Source organism: Fukomys damarensis, unplaced genomic scaffold, assembly GCF_012274545.1.
Source record: "Fukomys damarensis isolate Sample0158 unplaced genomic scaffold, DMR_v1.0_HiC HiC_scaffold_15, whole genome shotgun sequence".
NCBI lineage: Eukaryota > Metazoa > Chordata > Mammalia > Rodentia > Bathyergidae > Fukomys > Fukomys damarensis.
This window is the reverse complement of record NW_022900927.1, coordinates 40,985,937-41,013,436: the sequence shown is the minus strand read 5'-3', so window position 1 is coordinate 41,013,436 and position 27,500 is coordinate 40,985,937. Positions and strand designations below refer to the sequence as shown.

The window sequence follows — 27,500 nt, the reverse complement described above, 5'->3', positions numbered from 1 at the left end:
AGATTCAGTTTGTATACTGACCCCTCCCTTACTGACCACCTGAAAGTACTCTTTTTGCTTAAGCCTTTCTGTACCACAGAGGTGATCATTGTGGGGTTGTGTAGTGGTGACAAGGATGATATAGACATCAAAGAATTTGGATTTCATCTTTTTTTCTACAGCTGAGTAGGTTTTAGGCAAGTCACTTAACATCCTTCAAGCCTCAGTCCTTTCAACTGTAAAATAAAAACAAAACTACTCCTTTCTGTTGAGAAGTTGGCATAGTCCTATGTGCAACATGGTAGGAATTTAATACAAGTCAGCCACTGTCATTATGATGGTGGGAGGTACTTTTACTTAGGGTAGACAAAATAATGAACACTTAAAGATGTCCACACCCGGTCTGCGATCACCCGGCGGTGTGCGCGCGAGCCCCCGGCCTGCGCGACAACAGACCAGGAAGGCCCCAAGGACCCCAGAGGGGATTATTTTCAGCTGCCTGCCTGCCTGCCTGTCTGCGATCACCCGGCGGCGTGCGCGCGAGCTCCCGGCCTGCGCGACAACAGACCCAGGAAGGACCCAAGGACCCCAGAGGGGGTTTTTTTCAGCTGCCTGCCTACCTGCCTGTCTGCGATCACCCGGCGGCGTGCGCGTGAGCTCCCGGCCTGCGCGACAACAGACCCAGGAAGGAAGGTAGCCGCGCGGGCGCCCTTGAAACACCCACACGACCCCCCCCCCCGTTCTCAAAACTCCTGATCGGGCCAGTCCTTAGACCAACTCTGCAGAGGCATAGGTTCCCATGAAGGGTAGTTTTCTGAGCTCCGAACTTTGATCATCTTTAAAGAAAGGGCAGGGGAAACCTGTAATAGAACGGAGTGGAGTTCAACCCTGAGGGTAAGGAAACTAAAGTTAGGCTTTGTAGATTGTGTTCAGTCTCAGTCGTGAGGAACAGCCATTGGCTAGCTATAACCAGGGGATTGGGTTCCGCATATGACTGTGCATGTGGTATAATATGAGATCAGAGATAGCCTGAAAGAGGACCTTCAAATTCTTTTTCTTTCCCTCTCTCTTGTCTCTTTTTTCCTCTTTCCACCCTAAAATTTCTTTCTTTTTTCTGTCCTGTCTCTCCAACTCAGTCTCTTGCTCCACCATAGTGTCCCTCATCTCCCTTTTTATTCCAGTTCCTGAAGAACTCAGACTTCTTTTTTTATTTTTTGTTTTTAGGACGGGTTTCTCTTTATGTTCTTTTCTCCAGTCATTTTACCTCACTCATGGCTCTGTACCTTCAAGGGAAGGCAAGCGCCTGTTACTGTTAAGGGGATATATTCCTGTCCTTATTCCTGCACTCTCTCTATCCCCCCTGAACTTAATAGCTTTGTAAAGATAGTAAGGTAATTCTACAACCTCTGGATTCACTTCAAACCTGCTCTAATTCTTTCACTTATCTAATCCTCTTGTTCTAAGTCGAACCCCCCATCCTAAATGGTAAAGATGCCATATTGAAAAGAATATTCACTGCAAACATACTATGAGCTGCTTCTTGAAATTAATCTAATTCACATGAGTTAAAGGTGATACATTAATGACTACCATAAGTGGTCAGTTGGCAAGCTGTGCCTGATCCTATTGGGCTGCTGAATGTATCAATTGGGACAAAGAGTGGTGATTGATTTAAAGAGTTGTTTTCTCTGATATTATGAAAACGAGAATGTCTATGAGTCATTAGAAACTCAAAAGCTAAAACGCAACTATATTAGGAAGATTTAAGTAATACCCAGAAATTAAAGAAGGACAACCCAACAATAAAAATAAAAATGAGAAAACACTTAAGCAAGACACAAAAACAAATATCCAGTTCACCAATAGCAAATAGTAGGACAAATGAGGATGAAAAGTCTGATAGTGAACCAACAGGACTCCCTGGACCCATAGCACAGGAGGTAACAAAATTGATCAATCAGGCTCTAGAAAAATTCAAATCAGAAATAATTTCCCAGCTAGCCAGAGAGATGATGAGCAAAATAGAAGTCATGATTCGAGACTCTAGAGCAGAAACTGAGAAAAAAATAGATGAGCTCAAGACTGTGATAGAAGCCATGAAGACTCAGCATAAGAAAGACATGGAAACAATGAATGCCCAACAGAGGAAAGAAATGGAATCCATAAAACAGATTCAAACAGATATCCAGGAGATTAAAAACTCTATTGAAAGTGTACGAAACAGAATAAAAGATTGCGAAGATAGAATTTCAGATATAGAAGATAGGATAGCAGTCAGTGACCGTGAAAAAAGAGGTCTATTAAAAACAGTAAGGGATCATGAGAAATCAATCCAACAACTCCTAGACGATACAAAGAAAAATAACATAAGACTGATAGGAATTCATGAAAAAACAGGAGAAAACACAAATGATATAAAAAAGCTCTTCACAGAATTAATGACAGAAAACTTCCCAAACAGAAGGGAAGAATTAGACATACAGATAAGTGAGGCATATAGAACCCCAACTAGCCACGATCAAAAAAAATCTACACCTAGACATATAATAATCAAGATTCCAGAAATCCAACAGAAAAACAAAATACTACAAGCAGTAAGAGAAAAGAAACAAATCACATGCAAAGGGAAGCCCATTAGAATCACAGCAGACTTTTCAACACAAACCCTTAGGTCAAGGAGAGCCTGGAGTGAGGTATTCCAAGTCCTAAAAGAAAAGAATCTCCAACCTAGACTTTTGTATCCTGCAAAACTCTCTTTCAAAATAGATGGGGAAATAAAATACTTCCACGACAAAGAGCACCTGAGAAATTTCATGAACACCAAACCAGCACTGCAAGGAATTCTAAACAATATCCTAGAAAAGGACAACGAAATTCACAATAACATGAGGCCCAACAGACCAAATCAAATAGGCAAGGCAAGAAACTAAAAGGAGATGGGAGAAAAAGTAAAAAGAGTCAACAAATGGACAAAAACATGACAAGAATAAGTCAAAATATATCAGTTGTAACCATCAATGTTAATGGCCTCAATTCACCAATCAAGAGAAACAGATTGGCAGAATGGATTAAGAAGCAAAATCCAACAATATGTTGTATACAAGAAACACACCTAGTGCAAAAGGAAGTCCATAGACTGAAAGTGAAAGGATGGAAAACAATTCTCCATGCGTCAGGAGTCCAGAAAAAAGCAGGGGTAGCAATCTTATTCTCAGATAAAGTAAATTTCAAACCAAAACTCATTAAGAGAGACAAAGAAGGACACTACATCCTTGTAAAGGGAACAATTCAAGAGGAAGAGCTGACAATCATAAACATATATGCACCAAATATAAATGCCCCCAACTATATAAAACAAATATTAAGTAACATGAAAAACCAAATAAGCACTAATACAATTGTAGTGGGGGATTTAAATACCCCACTATCACAAATTGACAGATCTACTAGGCAGAAAATCAACAATGAAATAATAGAACTGAACCAAGCTTTGGAACACATGGACTTAATAGATGTTTATAGAGTATTCCACCCCCAAAAACCAGAATATACATTCTTTTCGGCTGCACATGGATCATTCTCCAAAATAGACCACATACTGGCTCACAAAACAGGTCTAAATAAATGCAAAAAAATTGAAGTCATCCCCTGTTTATTATCAGATCATAGTGCAATCAAACTAGACATCAATAGCACAAGAAACTATAGAAACTTCACAAGCACATGGAAACTGAACAACACTCTCCTAAACAATCAATGGATTACAGAGGAAATTAAAGAAGAAATTAGACAGTTTTTACAAATAAATGAGAATGCCAATACAACATACAGGAATCTTTGGGACACAATGAAAGCAGTTCTACGTGGAAAATTCATAACATTGAATGCCCACACTAGGAAAACAGAGCGGGCTCAAATAAACAACTTAACGATGAAACTTAGACTCCTAGAAAAACAAGAGCAAGAAAAACCCAAAGCTCGAACAAGAGAGGAAATTATAAAGATCCGAGCAGAAATCAATGCAATTGAAATTAAGAAAACGATACAAAAAATAAATGAAACAAAGAGCTGGTTTTTTGAAAGAATAAATAAAATTGACAAACCCTTAGCTAATCTTATCAAAAAAAGGAAAGAAAAGGCTCAGATCCATGCAATTAGGAATGAAAAAGGCGAAGTCACAACAGATCCGAAAGAAATCCAGAGGATCATGAACACCTACTTTGAGAACCTGTACTCTAATAAAATGGAAAACACAGAAGAAATGGACAGATTTCTAGATACTTATGAATTACCAAAGTTGAACGAAGAAGATAAAAACATTTTAAACACCCCAATCACAATCAGTGAAATTGAAAATGTAATTAAAAACTTACCAACAAAGAAAAGCCCAGGCCCTGATGGATTCACTGCTGAATTTTACAAGACATTTAGAGAAGAACTACTACCATTACTCTTCAAACTTTTCAATGAAATTGAAAGAGAAGCTATACTTCCAAATTCATTCCTGGAAGCAAGTATCACTCTGATTCCCAAACCAGAGAAAGATACAACCAAAAAGGAGAACTACAGACCAATCTCCTTAATGAATATAGATGCAAAAATCCTTAATAAGATACTAGCAAACAGAATACAGAGGATTATTAAGAAGATCATCCATCATGACCAAGTCGGATTTATTCCAGAGATGCAAGGGTGGTTCAACATACGAAAGTCAGTGAATGTAATACATTATATTAACAAAGTCAAGGACAAAAACCATATGATCCTCTCAATAGATGCAGAAAAAGCATTTGATAAAATTCAACACCCATTCATGATAAAAACCCTGCAAAAAATTGGAATAGATGGTCTATACCTCAATTTAATAAAGGCTATTTATGAAAAACCATCAGCCAACATCATATTGAATGGCCAAAAACTGAAAACCTTCATGTTAAAATCAGGAACAAGACAAGGATGCCCACTATCGCCACTTCTCTTCAATATAGTTCTGGAAACATTAGCCACAGCAATTAGACAAGAGAAAGAAATTAAAGCAATAAAGATAGGAAAGGAAGAAGTTAAACTATCATTATTTGCTGATGATATGATACTCTACATTGAAGATCCAAAAAACTCCACCAAAAAACTTCTAGACTTAATTGACAGATTCAGTAAAGTATCTGGATACAAGGTGAATACCCAAAAATCAATAGCCTTTCTATACACAAATAACAGACAGACAGAAAGAGAAATAAGGGAAAAAATTCCTTTTACAATAGCATCCAAAAAAATGAAGTATCTAGGAATCAATCTAACAAAAGAAACAAAAGATCTCTACACTGAAAACTACAGCACTCTGAAAAAAGAAATCGAAGAGGATATAAAAAAATGGAAAGATATCCCCTGCTCCTGGGTAGGAAGAATCAACATAGTGAAAATGGCCATACTACCGAAACTGCTATATACATTCAATGCAATGCCAATTGAAATTCCAACACTATATTTCACAGAACTAGAAAAAAGAATCCAAAAATTCATTTGGAACCACAAGAGACCTAGAATAGCAAAAGCCATTATAGGCAACAGTCACATGGCACCAGGTGTAACAATTCCCAATTTGAAACTATACTACAAAGCCACTGTGATAAAATCAGCATGGTACTGGCAAAGAAATAGGCCTGAGGATCAATGGAACAGACTGGAAGACACAAAAACAAATGCAGATGTACTCAGCTACCTCATCTTCGACAAAGGAGCTCACCATCCTCAGTGGAGGAAAGATAGCCTCTTTAATAAATGGTGTTGGAAAAACTGGATATCAACCTGTCACAGATTAAAATTAGACCCTTATCTTTCGCCATGCACTAAATTAAAATCCAAATGGATTAAAGATCTAAATATTAAAACAGAAACATTAAACTTGCTGGAAAGTAAGTTAGGCAGAACTCTGGAAGACATTGGTATAGGAAAAGACTTTATGAACAAATCCTCAGTAGCACGGGAACTAGCAGAAAGAATCAACAACTGGGATCTCATCTTACTAAAAAGCTTCTGTACTTCAAAAGAAACCATTAGCAGAACTAAGAGACAATCTACAATGTGGGAAAAAATTTTTACCAGCTGTACCTCAGACAAAGGACTATTATCAAGGATATATAAAGAACTCAAAACAATCAGTCCCCCCAAATATAAAGACCCGATCCAAAAATGGGCATCCGAAATGAACAGACATTTCTCATACAAAGAAGTGAAAGCAGCAAGAAAATATATGAAAAAATGTTCCACATCACTGGTCATTCGAGAGATGCAGATGAAAACAACACTGAGATTCCACCTCACCCCACAAAGAATGGCTGCTATCAAGAAATCACACAATAACAAATGTTGGCGGGGTTGTGGGGAGAAAGGAACCCTCCTCCATTGTTGGTGGGAGTGCAGACTAGTGCAACCACTATGGAAATCAATATGGAGATACCTCAAAGAGCTTGGACTGGAGGTTCCATTTGACCCAGCCATCCCTCTGTTGGGTATCTTTCCAAGAGAACTAAAAGAATCATATCACAGAGAAGTATGTGCACCCATGTTTATAGCGGCACAGTTTGTAATAGCTAAATCTTGGAAACAACCTATTTGCCCATCCGTTGGAAACTGGATAAAGAAGTTGTGGTTTTTCTATAAAATGGAATATTACTCAGCCATAAAGAGCGAGAGAATAGATTCATTCATAGGAAAATGGATACATATTGAAGATATACTCCTAAGTGAAATAAATAAGTCCCACATGTGTAAATACCAAATAGTTTCCCTGGTGTGAATATTCTGCAACAATGCATAAGATTCTAATAAGATTACTGACATTTAGAAATGGGAGGAAAGGAGCTAAAGGTGTAGGGAAGGTGTGATACGTAGGGGAAGAACAAAAAGGGAAAAGAAAAAAATGTGAGAGAATGAAAAGATGAAAATAAAGTGTTTGTAGATGGGGAGGGGAGGAGGGGGTGAAGGGAGGGCAGAGGTAAGGGGAAAAAAATGAGAATCAAGACTTGCCATGTAAAGGTACACGATCCCAACAATGAATGTAACTGTACTGTATCCCTAAATGTACCAATAAACTCAATAAAAAAAAAAAAGATGTCCACACCCTAATTTCTGGAACCTGTGGGATCTCACACATCAAGAAACTTTGCAGAAGTGGTTGAATATCTCCAGATAGTGTGCTGATTTTGGGTTATCAAAGTGGATTCAGTATTATCACAAAGCTACTTATAAAGAGACAGAAAAGTGTCTGTAGCAATAAATGCAGAGGTCGGAGAAAGAAGTATCTAAGATGGCAATGCCGGTTTTGAAGATGGAAGGAGGAACCATGTGCCAAGGAATGTGAATGGCTTCTAGATATTGGAGCAGAAAAGAAATAGATTATCTCTGCTAAGACCTACAGAAGAATGGCAACCTAGCAGACACTTTGATTTTAGGACCTCTGACTTCTAGAAGTATACTATAATAAATTTATGTTGTTTAAACTACCATATTAGTACTAATTTGCTACAGCAACTATAGGCTACTAATACACTACCTAATTGCTATATTAAATGGGAAAGTGTAGGAATCACACATGGCACACAGTAGGCCCTGAGTGAATGATGGCCGGTGACTTATACCAGAGGGGTACTGGAGACTAAGGGAGACTCCAAGCCTTCCGAGTAACCACAGTCACCCAATCATCCACTGCTGCCATTATCTGTCACCTGCAGCACTGTATGGCTCCTACTGCGTATCAAAGAGCTACAGACAGATGCCATCCACTAAACATTCATTCTCAGATAACTGCACCTGAAATCGTCCAGATAAATAAATGAACCAGAAAGGGAGGTATAATCAAGCAAAAAGCAATTGAATTCTGAAAATGAGCCAATCTAGACAGGAATGTCATTAGCTCAAGGCTGACTTGTAACTCAAACTAGGGGGAAAAAACAGTATTTTGAAGAGAAATCAAAAGCATGTCTACTTGCCTTGGGTCAAGTCTAAGAGACCACTGAGCCTACAACAGAACTCTGACGTTATCCATGATAAGGAGATTCCCAATGATTCTGCTAAGGACTGAAACACAAGAATTCAAGTGTCTGTCCCAGCCAATAATGACAGATGTACCAACACAGAAGGGATCATAAAAGTGGCTTTTCTCCTTCCTCTCACCTAACTAATGTCCACTGTAGATGGAAAATTAGGGTTGCTCTTAGCAACATGACTCCTACCACATCAGTGACATAGAAAGGGCCACACTGAGTTCACTACAGTCCTCTTTCAGAGGGCCTGGCTCCCTGCTGCCCGAAAGCTTCCTGGGTAGAGAGGAGAGGTGGCTTTGATTGAGAGAACTACAAAACACAGTGGTTAGGGTGATGTTAGGAGCAACATTCCCAAATCATGTGCAGGAAGATGGATGAGACATCTACGGGTCAACCTCTAACGTTATATTCTTCGTGTACAGGTCTTTCTTACAAGTCAGCAAAGAAAGATAGAGAAATAAAGTGCAGCCCAAGTTCATCTTCTACATAACGAGACAAAATATGACTTACAAAAGGAAAGGCACAGACAAGAAACTACAACCCAGAATGAATATCCTGTTACTTCAGATTAGATTGTATCCTTTTTTTTTTTTTTCTTTATTTCTTTCCTGGTAGGATTTACATTTACCTAACATTTTCCGGGCATAAAGATGTGGCACAAGCTTCTAGCTTGGAGCAAATTATGGGTGGAATATATGCATGGAATGTCAGAACGTTCTAACTGTACACCAGGGACTCTTCAGCATCCACAGTTGGCGTGTGCCTGCAAGGGTGGGAACTGGAAATGTGACCCCATCCATGTTGCAAACTGAACTTTTGTTTTGTTTTTTTTTTTACATTTTGGCCTTGTGAAGAAAAACTGTATGAAGACATTTAATCTAACCATCTTCTTTCACCAACAAACACAGAGAACTAAAGATCAGATCATCAGTTTTCCCAGGGCAGCTTGGGATATAATGAACATTGTTAGTTTGAATAGAATACCCACAGAGAATAAGTAAATTATATAGTCAATAAAGGTAGAGAGCCATAAATCTGCTTAGATTCCATATTCCAAAGCACTTCAGCCAGTACTGGGGTATCCTAACGTGCTTCCTACTACAGTGGACACATGACTTACACACTCAATTCATTTGCCAGGGCTGACTGTAACTGGAGCTAGGTCAGCTGAAGGCTCAGGCTCCTCTACACAGCCTTCAGCGTTTCTCTCCTGTACACAGGCAGATTTCAGTGTCCTTAAAGAGACATTAGCCCAGGATTTCCCAACTAGCCCACACAGGAAAGGATATTGTAATGTTCCTTCTGGAACTCTTTTAAAGTTAAATCTGTGTCTGAGACCATCTGGAAGCACAAGCAGCCAGCATTTTGGTCATAACTCAAGACTTTGTTCACAAGTTAAAACTGAAATTATGGTCATAACTGAAGTTGTTCATATGTCTGGCTGGTCCTAACTCAAAGGTCCGCTGTACTTTAGTCAGAGAACATTTCTCTTATTTTTGTTTTTATTTGTTTCAAAAACAGGCAGAAGAATTCCTCCAAGAACCTAATAGCAAGCTCGTCACTAGATATTTTCCCTTATTTATATCACACTGATTTTTACCTTAGATCATAGCCAAACAATATAGAGGTCATTTGTACAATCTTTTGCAAAGCTACAATGTTATTTTTTCTTCAATAGACTTATGATTGTCCAACAGAGGAGTACAACTCCAGAAATCATCCAAATATGGTAGATTAACTAATGGCCAACTTGTAACACCCAACTGAACTGAATCAGCATGGCCTGGGTGTAGAAGATCCACCTGAGGATTTTTGCCAATAGTTACAAAAAAGAGAACTGGATGGGAAGATTGTAGGCTGTTGATTTTCTAGGAGAAGCTTGCTGTGGTTGGCTTTCCTGATTCAAACATGGCTGTTCTAGGAGGAGGAGGAGGAGCTCAGGCCTCAGTCCCTTACAGGGAATGGCTGCTGTTCTCCTCAGGGGAGCTCTGATCTTCACTATGAGCATCAGTTCCTGGCTTCAATATGGACCTCTGAGTTTGGTGGCACAAATCCTTCATCTCACCATTATAGGTTTTCTGGCTTCCACCACTGGCCTTTGGGTCTTTCAGGTGTGGATCCTCAATGAGGACAAGCATCAGACGTTGCTGTGGGCTCCACACCACTGGCTGGACTCGTGGAGGACACTGCCTTGGACTCTAGGCCTTTAGCTGGACTTGTGGGGGAATTGCTGTGGGATCCAGGCCCTTGGTTGGATTCTTTGGGCCCCTAGTGTGTCATTAATCTCTTGCACTCTTCTGTATTTGACTTTTTAGATAAATATCATAAAATAATTCTCTAACCGATGTGTCCTGTGTTAAATGAATTCCCTTGCCAAAACTCTGACCATAACACTAAAGAAGTAGAGAACCCAGGAATTTCTCGTATAAATAGGGCCCCTATATCTAGATTTCTAATTTATTTTGGAGCAATAAAATAATACAAAAATTATTGAGTACAAAGTCAGCCATCATTTTTAGAATAAAGTGTGATATTTCAGAGCCATTTCCTGCTTGTTTCCAGAAACTACTGGGTGAATTTAAGCATATGCATTTTCAGTCATACTCTATTTTTAGGAAGACAGTGAGTTGACATTACAGGTGCTACTATTACAGGTATTCCAGGACAACTCTATGGCTGACAACCCTGACCTGCAGGGAAGTCAGCATCATTGCCTTTCAGAATGTGACCTCATCTGTGCTTCCTGAAGAAGCTCTGCCATTGCCCGCAGTCCTTAGGGCTAAATTCTATTTGGGCCATTAACATCCAAACAAGGCTTCCTGCCAGTGAGTGGAAAGATACTGATTCAAGATGATACCGAAACTGATTCAAGATGAGACTATCAGGCATTACCCACATACGACCCAGACACATCATCTCATTGGACCTTGCTGCCTTACAACCTGTAGGGCATGCTAGAAACTCTGGATACAGAGAGAAAAGAATAAGCATTATACCAGGGCCTTTATCAGGATACTTCCAATATGGTATACCCTAAGGTTCCCAGCTATATAAGTTGTCAACATGAGAGAATCTTGTCAACCTCTGCTGTTTTCCTAATTATCAGATGAAACCCTACAGGTAGCAAAAGAAAAACAAAAGTAGAAGTAAGAAATAACAATGAAAATGTGATAGGGAAAGCTATAGCGTACATTCTAATAGTCCCTGCCTTGGAGCAGTCTATTATTTTCTCAACCCTTGCAGCTTAAAATATATATATATTTTATGTGTTCAGTGTAGTAGATGCCTCACTGAGATATGACTTCCTGTTGTACCTAAGACTGCACTACTGCATTACTTCTGAATTTCCTAGTTTAAAATCCAAAGATTTAAGGAAAAAGAGCTACATTCCATTCTCTGTTCTAACCCTTACCTGCTGTGGAAATCTCTTCGCCTTCCTGGGCTTCAATCAGATGACTATATACTACTAACTTCACAGGGTTACATAAATTAAGATCTTTCAGAAACATCTACAACCAAAACAAATATATTGTGTTAAAGAAGGGATATGGTCAAGAAGGCCAGTAAATTGTCCTTATGATGTCACTGATGATGCACAAGACGACATTATTCTGGCTTTTTCTAAGCTTCAAGGTAACTAAAAGATGGAGAAAAATGGCTAATAGAGTAAGAGAAATATGGAGATTAGTAGATTTATTGGCAGGGACAAAGAGAGGTAATGCTGAATTAATTTTCTTTCCTAAACACATTCACATGTTCCTGTATTCTTCCTAAACTGTAATGAGAAACTATTTCAATATTTAAAACAAATCCAACGAGCATGTGCCCCACACAGACGTGATTTCCAAATGAAGAGTAGGATCAAACCAAAAACAGGCCAAAGCATATACAACTTAACCTTGTTAGCACAGTTTCCTCAAACAGCTATTTTGTTAGGGGAGAGGAAACACTCAGAAATGTGCCCTTACAGATTATTCCTCCCTAGCTCTTTGGCAGGAAAATACAATGTGCTTTATGTAATTAGTTCATTCAAAGTGGTATTTGATTGAACCCTAGCTATACAAAGTGATCTTGAGCTGATTGAAGGGCACATTCAAACCCTCCAATTGACAATGTTTGCTTGGAATAATGTATTTTTACTCGAGGAGAGGATAAACATTACTATTTATACAATTTTAACATCTGTAATGATGAATTTATTCATTCCAGAGGCAAGTTTTATTAGACTGTTTTGAAAATTAAAAAATATATAACACTTTAAGTCACACTCTTCTGAGAAACGTGAACAAATTATCCACAATGCTCATTTGCAGTATGAGTATGAAAAACAAATTATCATGCTTGATCCATTTATGATGTATAGAACATAATGTGACATATAACTGTAATTCACCGTCATTATTGATTTTGCAGAAACCTATTTTAAAGATGAGATATAACAACCCTGAAACACAGTGGGAAAGAAGTGCTTTCCTTCCATTCATGCCTCCCTTACAAAACAAGTAGATTGTGATTTCCCAACTATTGTCATGGATCATAAAATATGTATAGCTCCCCCCAGTATTGCAGAGATATAACTAAAGTCCTACAATAATTGAAAACACCCAGGAGTAAAGAGTAATAGAATCCTTACACATTCTTCTCAATCAACTATAGTATGCCTTTCTTAGGCATAAATGTCATTTCCAAAGTCTAGAAATTAGTGATTCTGGATTCTAATCCTGCTTTATCACTAGTTACTTTACTCCAAGCCTCAGTGTAGTTACCTATAAATGGGTGACAAATACATGCAATACATATCTGCCATACTTGAAGCTATCAAATGCTAAATGATTTTGGAAAAATATCAAAAGAACAACATGGATGCAACAAACACCATATAAGTTATTTCCTATTAACACTAAATTGCCATAGGTACACTACTCTTTTGTAGTCCTGCTACAGATTTTCCCTAAACCAATTTGTAGAAAGACAAATTACTTATTATACCACATGTACTACTATTCTGGACCATTTTAGCTAGAGTCCAAATAGACTTTGAGTGCTTTCATTCACCAGGTCTTAGTGATTCTTCTATTACCTGACATTGACACTAGCCATAGGCTATTTTAATTTACCTCCCCATTGTCACATCTGGCTATCATGGCAATTTAGTTTAATCAGACCTCTGTGAAGAAAAAAATAAATGAACAGGCAGTCAATGAATCTATCTTAAAAGTCAGATTAACTTTTTGTAAAAGACAGTTGGCTAGAATAACAAACCATTGTATGCTCCTTATATATACAGCTAATCAATTAGCACTCAACTGTTAAAACTTTACCATCTGACTCAATCATTTAGAGGCTTTGAAAGCCTCTAACATTAGTGATGGACTGTGCTTCTCTCAGAGATTGAAACTGGCAGTTATATTCTTTCACACACCCCACCCCCTCTATTTTATTCTCTCAGCCGAACAAAGCTTACCTGAGCAAAATGCAACGCTTTATACTACTTAGCTACACTCATAAGACAATTTTTAAAACAGCATAACTATGATTCTGACCACAAAACCATTAGCTCACATGGTATTCCTATCATGACCAAATAATGATGCAAGCATGCTTGGATGCTGAAATGTAAGTGGGATTATTTATTTTCAGGGCATGACAGAAAGGGAAATAAAATGTAGCATTATGCTCCTTACAATTAGAACTCAGCCAATGTATTATCTGTTGCCTGGATGCTGAGTTTCAATCTATTCTTTCAGTATAAGCCAAGCAAAAATAAAAAATAAAGGTCTGAACATCAGCCACACAGCACACATGCTACTATGCTGCCAGCAAGGAAGACATAGAATGAGATATTTTCCTGTCTACAAGGTCATCCTTCTAATTCGTGGATTCATTTAATCTTTAGATCCAGTTCAGTGTGTGCTAATCTTCAAAGAAGTCTTAACAAGAGCTCTAAGGGAAGGATGCAGCTATGAAAACCAAGCACAACATGTTCCCTGGTAAATTGCTCCTTTTGGCTAAGCAATACAAAAGAAGTATTTTTCTAATTTAAATATCTTTTAGAAGCAATACACTGCTTTATCAAAAAAATTAAACTGTAACTCTAGTCAAAAACGAAACTAATAACGTATGTTAGAGGTTAATTTTAAAGGGCTTAGATATATAATTTACCACCCACTTCTTTTTCATTAACAGCACCAACTCATCATTAAAAACTTCCCTGGACTGTGCCTTCCTTTAGTACTAGTGATTCACATGACTGGAACAGAACAATTATTCATCATTCAATCTTCAAGAGACTGCTCAGAAAATAGGGCCAAATTCTTAGTTCTTTACATTACATCTGAAAGATACGAAAAGCCACAAACATTTAGAAGTCCTGCCAGTGGGATTTATCTGACAAAATGGAATATTTAAGTATTAATTGGAAAGTCAGTGAAATAAAACCACTCTTCTACCAAAAATTTATCACGATTATTACCTTAAAAGTTTGCTAAACAGGGAGATGATTCAGAACTTTGAAGTTGCAAAGAAGCCATTAATAACTAACAAAATCAAAGATATGCTATGAAGTATCAGTCTATCTTATCAATTATTATTGATTTTTTCATAACAAATACACTGTGAGGTAGACAGACAGACAGACAGATAGATTTTTTTTTTCTTTTTGGTACCGGGGAGTGAACTCAGGTCCTGGTGCTTGCAAGGCAGGTGGCAGAACCACTGACCTAAATCCCCAGCCCTGTATATCTTAGTATATAAGGGTTGTCATATTTTTAGAGCATGCATGGCAGTTTTGTGAAATACACTGGTTCACTAATATATTTTCACAAGTTGAACAACTCAATCTGTGTCTCATTTTCTGAAAATGTTCTTTATTAGATACAAAGTTAAGTGGTTAATATCTAAGCATACTATGTGAGGGCTTTTCAAGTGGATATTCAAACATATCGTTTTATGGTTAATCACATCTAATTACTCAGCCTTAAATGGTCCACAGAACTCGTGGAAACCCTTTATTCATTGGATTCCCCAGACTTCAGTTCACATTTCTTTGGACTCAGTCATAGAAGTGAGATCCTTTCACTATCATGCATTCCTTGTTTTTGTAGATTACCTTGTAATAACTGTAACTTTGCTAATATTGACACAGTTAAATAAGGCAACCTCAGATTTCAATAAATGTGTCCAGTTCAATGTATGCTTTTGGCCTGCATTATGAGGTAAAGATAATACACATTGCAAATGACTTTTAAGTATCTTTCAATTTCTATACTTTCTTGTTGTCCACACAATTGCAGTTCTAGCTGACATTAAAATGTATAGTAGATACACACAGTTACTTTGCACTTGCTCTAGTGGGTGGGTTCTTTAGCAACAATAGTCAAACTAATTCTCACACCAATTCTGAGACAGCTGCTACTCTCACTCCCACTTTGCAGATGGAGAAACTGAGATATGGATAAGCTATTTTGACCACATTCACACTGTTTATAAAACATATTGTATTAAGAAGACTCAGCTGTTAGCTGATGGATGGTATTGCTTCCGCAGTGAACAATCTTAGACTACAATATCAGAGTCCTGATCTTTCTCTCAAAAGGAATTATATATGCCATTCCTGTTTAATATTCTTCAGTGATCATTGCTACATCCAGAATAAAAGTCCTTGAACTAGAATTTATAAATTTGGTAGGCTGTCTACCTTTCCAGTGATACCAGGCGGTACCTGTATCATACACACAATTTTATTCCTGGGTACTAATAGTTCTCAAACTTTTCATGTTCCCTTTTGTTTTTGTACCCTTACATACTTGCATCCTGAAACATCCCCCTCCACTGTGGCCATCTGGTAGGTTCCCACTCATCTTTCGTGACTCAGTTCAACATCCCTCTGGGCATTCTTCCCCAATGCCTTTCCAGCAGGCAGATTTACACCCACCTCTCTTTTCCCGTGCACTTTATTCATGCATTTAGTACAATGATGAAAGTTTTATAATAAAAAAGTTTTTTAAAGTCTCCCACCAATAGTATGCTTCTAAAGAGTAACTTTGGTCTTTCCTCTGTAATTTTCATTACTGAGGATAGTAGATGTGCTTCAAGAATAAATAAAAGAATAAATGGGTAAATGACCTCAGCACAGTCAAATAACAAACATCCCCTATATAAAAAATCTGGAACTCCAGGACTTTGTGGTTGTCAAGACTGGAATGCTATGAAGTTGTGATTATCAAAGTCATTTTTTTGTCTTAAATGTGTTTAACAAAGACAAAAACTCAGCATGGAAATCTCATTGCCCAGAAACTACAGGTCCATAGCAAAAGCCCAAACTAAAAAGAGGTTGATAACTGCAAGACACTATCAAAGCTCAGTATAGCTGGACAGCACAAAGAGGATCACCATATCCAAAAGTAGGAAGGCCAGATCCTACAGGCCAACATGCCATGGAACAGACTGAGTTGTGCTTGACCACTTTACCACCCCCTTCCCAATTAGAACATACTTCTTCTACCTCTGCATGTTGAAATGCTACTTCCTCATTATGAGTCATGCATTTTCCCAATCTAAAGACTTTATCTGATCCTCTCCACAAAATTCATACTTGTCTTCAGAATGTGTCACCTTCATACAAGTGTCACTTCACCTGCTAAACACAAACATCTTAGGGAGAAGATTTACTTCTTTGCAACCATTTTAAATAATACCGCCACTAAAATTCATGAACTAATAAGCGTTTAAGCAATTCATGATTGCAAACAGTAGTGATTCCAGGATACATTTCACGTGGGAAAAATTCCTCTCCAGAGTTCCCACTATTCTATATGCTTCAATTGGGCCAATGACTTAAATAAAACTACTTACAAACATACATAAGTATGAGGTCTCATAACAGTTGCTTGTCTAGAGCAAGGTGTCAAGTTGTACTTGAATTAGTCACTTTTGTCAAAAGCTAAGAAAAGATTTCAAAGGTACAATTAACCGAAAATCTTAAAGAAAAAACATTATGTTAAGGGCAAAAAATAAACCCACAGGTATCAGGGCAAAGAGAAGATGGATATTTTTATTGAGAGGGAAAAAAGGATTCACAAACTGATTTTACAGTAAAGTTCAAAGACTACCAATTTTCTAGAAAGAAAGGAAAAATATTCCTGAAGAAGAGCCACAGATCAAGGATGGTGCAAAGTAGGGTTAGCATTTTAATTTCAATCAGAGATATTATCAAGGAACACATCTTTTAAACATGGGACAGACACTACCACCACTTCTCAATAATGTGATATGCTACATAATGGTGCAGCATTCACAAGGAAGAAAATACTGTATTTTCAGTGTGACTGCTGCTTTGCATGCCAAAATATGCTCTGTACTTTATAGAGTATTTTCTCAACAAAATTTCTTATGTAGACCTTGTTCTGGATTCTCCCACAGAAAGGAGCAGAACGTGAATAACACTTCCTCCTCACTTAAAATATTAATGTAATCACGTGGTGAGCAGTGAGGTACACGGCTAAGCCCAGGAATAGCCATCTTCTCTGTGGCAAGGTATTTATTCCAATTCCCACTTCCCTTGGAGCCAAACACACTGTAGAAACTTGGAACACAGGAGAAAGTTTTCTGGCAGCCAGAGAGCCAGTAATGTTGCCATACTCAGAAAATCATCCTGCAGCATTCCGTCCTCTCCATCACAACCATCCCAGAAGAAGGAAGGAGGGACAGGAAGAAGCTGTTGGAAATAAATACCATCAACAAGGACCAACGCACTTTTGCAGAGTTTGAGTTCCTTCACATATGTGTGTATAACACATATACACATATAATTATAATACATATAGTATCTTAATTGGATTCTAGTAAACCAAGTCATGTGGTAGCCAAGTTAGCCTGAACGGTATGAGGCCAGTATAAGATCTATAATGGCAAAGGAAAGGATCACAAAATCAGTAAAAGGCTCAAAATTTTAGCCTGGTAACAACACAAAGGCTTTCCCCAGAGAACTTTTCCTCCTACAATTAAAATGCAATAATATCACCCAGTTAAAATATTAAGATTCCTGAATTCTTCTCTAAGTCTAAAATTCCCAATTGCAATTCATAATCCCAAACTCTGAAAAATCTAAAGGTTTTTATAACCTAACCTGAAATAAAATTAAGCTACAATCTTTATTTCACAGTATTTATTTTATATTGTTATTGTAACAGATTATCACAAACTTCATTCAAAACACAACTGCATTATCTTATAAGGTCTTGCTTGGCTAAAATCCAAGTATCTGCAGGACTACCGCCCTTCTGCAGGGTCCACATGAGAACCCACTGCTATGCGTTTGTCTCATTTCTACAGGACACCTGCAGCTCTTCCTCCAGGGCTCCCCACTTGCACTGGCAGCAAGGTAGCATCTCCATTTCCATTATCTCGTCTCTTCCTCTGATCATAACTGGGAAAGAACTTCTGCTTTGAAAGCCTGTGCTCTGACTGGTCCCAGCCTTGTTAACCAGGGTGAGTCCTCAGCTCAAAGACCTTAAGCTTTAATCACGTGTACAATGTCCAATTGCAATGAAAGATGACATCCACAAGTTTTGAAGATTGCATTGGAAGGGGGCTTTATTCTTTCTATCCATTTTATCCATTTATTGTGAATTTTCATGTATTTCCTTACCATACACATTAAATAAGTACTAATACCAGCAAGTTTACTTAAAAGTTTGTGAGATGTTTTTCCACTCAGAAAGAAAAACATTTCCAAACTATATACACTTCAGCTGTGGGGGGACTTCCCTGAATAGATATTAGCTCACAAAAAAGGCAAGAGCTACAGGTAATGGCAAAATTTCTAATACAACTTCCTATGACATTGAGAGTTTATCTACTGTAAGCAGAAAAGCCTTTGTGGTTACTGAGGCCATATATAGGAGACCTTTGAAAGAGCATTAGCATTCATTAACAATGGAACTCAGGGTAACTCTCAATTACAGAAATATAATCCATCCCAGTCTTATGCTGAACACAGCCTAGCCATTATAAATTGTAAAGTCTAACTACAAATAAAGCAGCTAAATACTATGAAAATAAACTTACATTTTTTTAAATTAAAAATTAATACATTCCAACTTCCTCAAGGGAAAGGACTATGTTTTTCTCATTTCTGTACTTGTGATCCTGATCACAGTGTAAAAGGCAACTAATCTCTACAAACTTTATTCTTGTTTATACATATTTACTTTGTGGAATAAATTAATGCAATGCCAAATATGCCAAGAACATACAACAAGCACAACAAGATGGGACACATTACCCAAGAATAAATAAATGAAAGCATGTATATCAAAAAGCATCTACGAAAAGCACACCAGATCCTATACACATCTGCCATAGTTCCATTTCACCAGCCACTAGGAATGATTTAATTTCTACATATTTCGAGAGGAAAAGAAAAGCCAGGCCTGTGTTTATCAATTCTAACAGTGATTCTCATTACACACTGTTGTCAAACATAAAAATATCAAGAACTAGTGACTTCATTAACTTTATCCCGAGGCATATGATGAAACTAATTTGTGATGTCTTGAAAACTAATTTCTGAAGGACTGCTTATTGGTTTTCCTGAGTCCTCCTAGGTGATACTTGTTCCAAGAGCAAATGTGCATGTCAAAGACCAAAAAAAGACAAAAATCAATTTCAATTCCCAGAGAGCATGATATTGGTGCAGGTCACTGAGCACCATCACTGTCTCATAACAAGATAACTTTGGGGCTGAAAAAAAGTCCTCGGGGGAAAGAATCCTATCAGTTACCCTCTCTAAAAAATCAAATAAATACCAAATGAACAAAAAACACACTTCAAACTAAAAATGAATTGATGACCCATTTATGAAAACATTACCACTAATCTCAAAGCTCAAAAATTCTTCTGTTCTCCAAAGTTCTAAGCATTCAAATATATAAAAGATTTGCTCAGTTTTTTAATCTTCATGAGGGGTTTTGGTGGGTTTTTCTTTTTTAAGTTTTTTTCTTTGGTTTTTTTGTTTGTTTGTTTGTTTATTTCATTCTATTTGGATTGATTTGCTTCTCTGAACCATGCCATTTAAATCTGAGAATGCACCAAAACTTTGTATGTATTTAGACTCTATTCTAGCTAAAATATACAATTTTAGATTTCATTAGCCTTATGTTAGAAGAACAGTTTGACACTTATAATCCAGAACCATGCATAAGCAGAGTAACCTAGCACTATACACAAAAGGAGAAATATAGTATTTTAGCTTGTTTGGTTTGTTTGTTTGTTTGTTTGTTTTGTTTTTAAGATAGGATCTCACTATGCAGTTCAGACTGGCCTTGAAATCATTATGCAGCTCAGGCTGGCCTCAAACTCATGACCTTCTTGTGTCAGTCTCCTGAGTGCTAGAATTATAGGATGTGTCACCACACCCAGCTAATTCCTGAAGAGTAGGTGTAATAGGTAACATGTTGTACCGGCCTTGCATAGGTCATATGATATTTGGAACACTTCATCTTATGCAATTCAGTACCTAAAAGAAAAACTTCTGTGATATTAAAATCCCAAGTCAGAAAAGCCTTTATGTGTGTTTGGAAGAAGAGTGGTTTGGGGGTAAACTAGAAAGTAAGCTATACTGTTTCAAAGTTTCCCCCCAAGTATCAGCCAGAACATGCTCTAGCCCTCAACACCCTAGGCCCCTCTTTCTTTCAAACTTTCAAAAACTACTGAATTTGCAATAAATGAACTCCAAAAGAAGTACTAGAGCTGAGTCATACATTAGCAACAAATAAGGCCCATTATCAAGAAGTAAATGTATAAAAGTCTAGGGATGCTGCTTTTTCACTGTCAATTATACCTCTTTGAAATGTCATTTTAATAAAAGTGATATTTATAATCATAAGCCTAAGGGAATTTATTAGGCATCAATTGTTGCTATGTAACAAATTAATCAAATGTTTAGCATTTTCAAATAATAAGCATTTAGTAACTCACATAGTTTTGTGGGTTACAATACCGGGAGAAGCTTGACTGGTGTAGCTGGGATGGTTTTGGTTTGGGGGTTCTGAAAAAGATACAAAGAATTACCTAGGACCACAGCTATCTGAAGACTTTGCTAGGGCTGGAAAGTTCTCCTTTCAAGGTGACTTCTTCATATGACTGGTAAATTTTTGCTGGCTGTTAGCAAAAGGCCTCACTTTCTCGCCACATAAGTCTCTGTGGCAGCTGACTTTCTGGAGAGTAAGTGACCCAACCACGGAGGGTAGAAGTGGTGACTTCTTTTATGACAGTCTCAGAAGTCTTACATCATCACTTTTATCATATTTCATTGATCACACAACATATATACAGTAATGTAAGAGGAGACCTCCCAAAGACATGAGCGGTAACAGGCAAGAGTCACTGAGGACCATCTTGGAGGTTGACCATCACAATCTTCAAATAAGCTTCTAATGACATAAATATCAATGCTCACAAGTTTTAAAATCAATAAAGTATAATATCTTAGAAATCATCCTTATATACAATAATGCAGTAGTAATCAGACATCCCATAAACTCTTTGAGGGAGGCACTATTTATTTGAATCAAACTAACCCCACATTTTTAAACCCTGACTTACTACATTTGCTCGGTTCCAACACATTTTTCACGTATTATTTTGTACGTATTTTATTGAATCATCATAAATGTTTAGTGCCATAACTATATGATTTTAGTATCAACTATATTGATATTAGGATCAATATTATTTTAAAGAAAAATATTCTGAATACTCAAAATCAGAGTAAATAATAATTTCCATTACCAGAAAAAAGAGAAGAATCAGCAAACTGGGAGGAATCTTAGGAGGTGACCTAATTTGTTGAAACTGACTGACCGGTCCAGTGGAATCTATTATATCGTCCTTTCTATTTTTGTGTTTTTTCAAAACATGTCACAATAAAAAATTTAAATCTCAGCATGCTAATCCAATAGGGTAATTTATTTTCTCAGATGAGGACACATAATCAGTATGTTAAGAAAATTAGTTACACAATGAAGCACTGTTTATGGAACTTACAAAGAAAAAGCAAAAACACATCTTGAACCAAATAGCATTTTCTCATAGAACAAACTTCCAGTGACTCCACAAAAAAAAAAAAAAAAAATATTGCACACCCATCTGTAGCAAAGGCTTGTAATTTTAGGATTACAAGAGGATTTCAGTAGGTCATTACAGCATGTGAGTATATAACACTCTAATAGTAAAGGTATAAATTTAAGGTCATGTTTTTGTCATTTTTAAAACTAGTGTATTACTACTATAGCTAATTCTGACTTAGAGTTTGAACTTTTGAATGAAAATTTATTGATAATCTTGATTTTGCATTTTTTTTTAAAAGTTAAACTTTTCTGGAAAGGAGAGGAACCTCCCTTCTCTAAAAAAATATCTTATATTCTTATCTCCTAGGTAAGTTGGTCATTGCTTTTACCATCAGACTATAGGGAAACCCAAGGTAGGGAGAGGGAAGAAATGAGAAGAGTAGACTAGTAAGGAAAAATAAATCTAAACAGAAAAATAACTGTGGACTCTCCATTCACTTCAATAATACCAACAGCAACAATACTAACTAACAGCAGTTAAAATGCAATGAATATTTGACATAGGAGCCCTCCTAGGTAATACATTCTCTCATTTAAGCATCATAAAATTCCTTCTTAGCAACTGTGTCACAGTTTGGGGCATGAAGATTCAGATTAAGAAATTTACCCAGGATCACATAGTAAATGGCAGATTTGGAATTTAAATTCAAGAAGTCTGCTCCAGAATCCACATTCATAATTGCTGATAACTACTGCCTGAAAGTGGATCGATACAATCAGGCGAGCTATCTTTATAAAGTAGAGTAAAACATAACATAAACACTCTTTCAATTGGGGAAAAAAAATTCCCAAGGGGTAAGACGTTGTGGTCATATTGGTTCTTACAAGATTAGCGTATAAAAGGTACCACTTCTTTCTCTATGTTGTGCCTACAAAACCCTACTACATAAGGCTGTCAGTAAAGATGGGGATTTAGATAATCTCTACCAACAGAGAAAATTGAAAGCTACTATAAGGTTCACAGTTCTACATATAAATGGACCACATATAAATATATAAAAAACAAGAAAATATACACTAACGGTCATCTCTAACTTTCCTGGCTATATCTAAACTGGTATAAATCACTTCTTATCAAAACAGTAACTTTCTTTTCTATTCTCAAGAGAACTTAAACTCTAGGTCACCAGTAATACTTCCAGACTTTGAAATCTCTAGGTCCCCACCTTTCAAATGGCCAAAATGAACACAATTCTTATGAAAATGCTGTCTATATTAGCAAAAGTACAACGGTACAAGCACTGTATAAACTGGGGTCGTGAATCAGCAAGTTTTACATCCTTATTGGGATCAGGCTTACTTCCTCTGAACATTTTTAAATCATTCAAAAATAAGAGAATAGTAAATATATCTATAATTTTAAAGGCCTGGAGCTTTCTTTTACAAGACCTTTGAGTTACATAACCAACTTGAAGAATGCATTAAATTCACAATGTGTGCTACTATAAGGACTTGTGCTGAGACTTCATCTGGGACAGAGAAAGATGATGACCGATGGAAACATCAGCACCAGAGGCTCATAACAGATACTATTGTTGACAGTCAGACTTGGGAGAGAAAGTGAAGTATGAGCAGAAAGATAGCTCTAGAGATGTTTTTCCTGCCCTGAGGTCCACTTAACTTTACAGAAAATTACTTTTCCTTTTACTGTGGGGGAGGGGGCGGAGGTGGTCTGAAATGGTTAAGAGTAGTAGAATAAATTTATTCTCCACTAGTATACCTGCTGGGATCATTCAGCCCTGCATGTTGTGTCATGTGGTTAGTTATTCAGCTATCCATGGAACATGATGAGTAATCACCCTTCAACAGTGGTCCGAGGAAAAACCTCCAAAGTCTTTTCTGTTGCCTCAGAGAGAGACAGAGTGTATGTGTGTCTTTTAGCATCTACCACTGCTACATACGTACAGCCATGTGGGTAAGATTATGTCATATATACACATGTCTGAGAATTCAAAAACAGGGAAAAGATTATTCTTATTTTTCTTTTGGAAAAAACAATAAAGCAAAATGACATCTGAGATTAAGAAGCCCTGTGCGAGAATAAGTCTGGAAAGGAGTGAAAAGTAGGAACACAATTTTGGCCTCTTGGCTTCTACCTTTCGACCAAAACTTCCTGACTTCCATCATTTCTGACACTGTCCCAAGCCCTCAGGTTGGATTTGGTGATTTTTCTCACCCTAACTATCCCAGCTTCACACAAAATCAGACACTCATGTGCACTCCCATGTAAGTTCTTTACTATTTAGTAAAGGGGATTATGTGTTTTCTGAGAATTTTTAACATCTCTCAAGCAAATGAGGAACTAAGGGATACTGCAAAACAATGTCTGAGAATCCTTTTAAGAATCAAAAGGTTAATATCTATACAAAAGAACCAGTACACAAATTCTTTTCAGCTGAAGTCCCTGGATGATCACAAAGTGGTAGATCTGTGTCCATACTGCAACTTGCACCTAGGACAACCATTTCCTGTTGCCATAGGTTACAAGAATGAGTCACTTGGAGCCCTCCAAACAACTTCAGAGACATCCTACAGCGATTTTAGAATTAACAAAGTATGTTATTGGCAACAAGCAGTGTTAACCTCTTCAGTTCTGATATTTTAATATAAACACTTGCTAATCTTCTGGCATGAAAAGAGGGACTTGAAGTAAGTAAACTTGTGGGATTTTTCTTTTGTAAAACAGATGGTTCATCATCGTCACCCCTTCATTAAGTAATCCATATGTAGATACAAGTAAGGGGGTGGTTTCAGAAGCAATGTGCAATAAGTGACCCGTAATTCAAGACTTGTCAATAGAGTACCTTTGAACCTCAAAAGATAGGACACTCAAAGCAGTCTTTATGTTAAATTTGTCCTGTATACACACACAATGAGGCACAGTCACAGCAAAATATTAAGTGACCAAAAGGGCACGACATCTCAATCCAACAAGAAAAATGAACATTTTATTGTAACTACAATTAATTGTGCATTCAAATTGCACTCAATCTGCCAGAAGCATCTTGTTAGTGTGTCATTTTAAAAAATAAACCACCCAGGAAACACCAAAACTCAAAGGTAAAAAATAACAACTTAGGGCCAATATTATTATTACTATCACTGTTCATCGAAAGAACATGTAAGAAAAGCCTGCTTTGGCGATTTTGCTTGCAAAGGAATTATTAAGTCTTTTGTAAATATTCATGTCAACTAGATAAATATGACCTCTGGTATAAACAGCATTAGGTGTAGAATTAAGAAAATGAAATACATTTTTAAATGCTCCATTTCTTAATTGGCTAAAAAACAAAGACAACAGTGTGGACTGGCATAGCAATTATCTTTCCTCTTGGTTTGGGCATATTTTCCACTATATCAGTTGCCTCTCTTCTTCCTGATCCATTTTCTGCTTCAAGATTCTTTAGCCTATATTAATAGTTGAATTTAACAACAAATGTGCAGACAAAGGAAAGGAGGTGAAGGGAGCTCTCTGAAACAGAGACCTTTTCTATATAAACTATGCACATCACTGAAATAGTGGAGGAAAAGCATTGATTAGTTTCATCTTCACATGGGAAACATTTTGACCTCAAGACAACTTGAGAGCATAACAACTAGATTTAAGAAATGAAATCTTAAAAATAATCCACGTAAATTATATTTTTGGTTAAATACAAGTCACCCCTTTTTCCCTTTGTTTTCTTATGATATAGACATATGTTTCAAAGCAAAAATAAAGCCATAGTGAAGAAACAAGGCAGAATAGGTTAGAAACTCAAGTGGATCCTTTTTAAAATATCAAGCACTATACCTACCTAGTAGAGTTGTACACGTGCTAAGAGCCAAAAACAAAAAGCCTGGCTTTATTGTATTTTCATATCTACAAAGTCTAGTTATCTCCAGTTATCTCCCAGAAGAGTTTCTAAGCCTTTTCTCTGCTGTGGCAGGGTCCTCTGCCCCAGCTGGTTTTCCTAGCACTTTGTATCAGAGGCTGCCACTTCACCCACCTTGGTCTTCGGGAGGAGGGGGGAGCAAGACCTGAATCTTAATTACGTCCTACTCACTGCTATGACTGGCTAGTCCAAAACTGAATGAGACTCAAAGAGAAGATAAGGAAGATATTAGGAGTTGCACGTTCCTCACAGACTGAAGGAGGGGAAAAGCTGTCCCCCAAGTTCCCTAAAATTAAATGTGAAAGAGGGGGGAAGAGTATAGCAATAATTGAAAGGGGGAGTTTCGCTAGAATACAACCACATCTTTTTTCTAAGATACATTTATTTATACCTATAGCTTATTTGGATTTACAACATGTGCAGCCCTTACAATACATGTTATATTTGGAGCTGCAGAAGCCTGATTCTGACATACAGACACCCGGCTCAGAATGCATTTCTACAAAATCCGGGAAGATCAATAGACTCAGGAAACAAACATGTTGATGGATGAGGAAGGATCTGAAAACGACCAGGTTGAGGTGGCCACGCTGAGGTTTCACAGCTATTCCCATGTTGGCAGAACTGAAGGTATACAAAGGATTCCTCCTCTTTATATAAGAGGCACGGAAGGAGGAGATAATGGGAGGAAAGAAGGAGAATGGAGCTGGAGCGGATGGTGAGGAAAAGAAGAAAGAAACGGGAGTGGGGAAAGAGGAGAAATCCGAAGAGGGGCGGGGGACTGGGAAGGAAAGCTATGATGTATGGACGCTCGCCAGCACCCAGCCAAGCACCCCATCGCCCAAGCCTGCGTGTCCCCCTCTCTGTCTGGAGACCCGGGGCTCCGAGGCGCTGACAACCCTCGGTGACCCCGGCGGGCCAGGCGCTGATGCCCAAAGTAGCCTCTGCAGCCAGCCTGTCCGACCCGCCACTCCCTGGACCGCGCTCACCACCCGGGCCCCGACTTCTCCCGGCGCCCCCATCACTCGTCTCAGGGAAAAAGCCGAGATGAGCAGAGCACAGCTCAAGGGTTAGAAAGGAACGGAGACAACCAAAAAGATTTTTTGTAACCATCTGTTAACAGATCACGCGGAAGCACCAGGGGAGGGGGCCCGAGGCAAGCACCTGGGAAGGAGCACGCTCTTGCAAATACCGCGGGCTCCAGCGGGCTAGGCGATTTTTCCACAAAAGGAACTTTGCAAGGAGTGCAGCGGTTTGCAATGGCAGAGAAGGCGATCGCAGCGTTACCTGGCCGAGGTCATGCCCGCGGGCCGCCGAAATCCTCAGGTTTGCGGAATTGAGCCACTTGATCAGGTTACTATGGAAATCGTCTTAAGGAGAAAGGGGGAATAAAGCGAGCCAGGCATATCCTAGTCACCGCGAAGGAAATTGCCGGGGCTGCCGGGCGCGGGCGCGGGACCTGGCGCGGCACCTCC

The 27,500-nt window shown here is 37.9% G+C and overlaps 1 protein-coding gene across 1 annotated transcript in view; it reads right to left on the bottom strand.

Annotated features, from left to right (window-relative positions):
* Positions 1-27,482, bottom strand: part of Nav3 (neuron navigator 3) — a 772,995-nt gene extending 745,513 nt beyond the window's left edge. Inside the window, exon 1 of the mRNA XM_019209835.2 lies at positions 27,313-27,482. The gene's annotated coding sequence lies outside the window, so the exon portion shown is untranslated. The remainder of the gene's footprint in view (positions 1-27,312) is intronic.
* Positions 27,483-27,500: the final 18 nt, after the last annotated feature.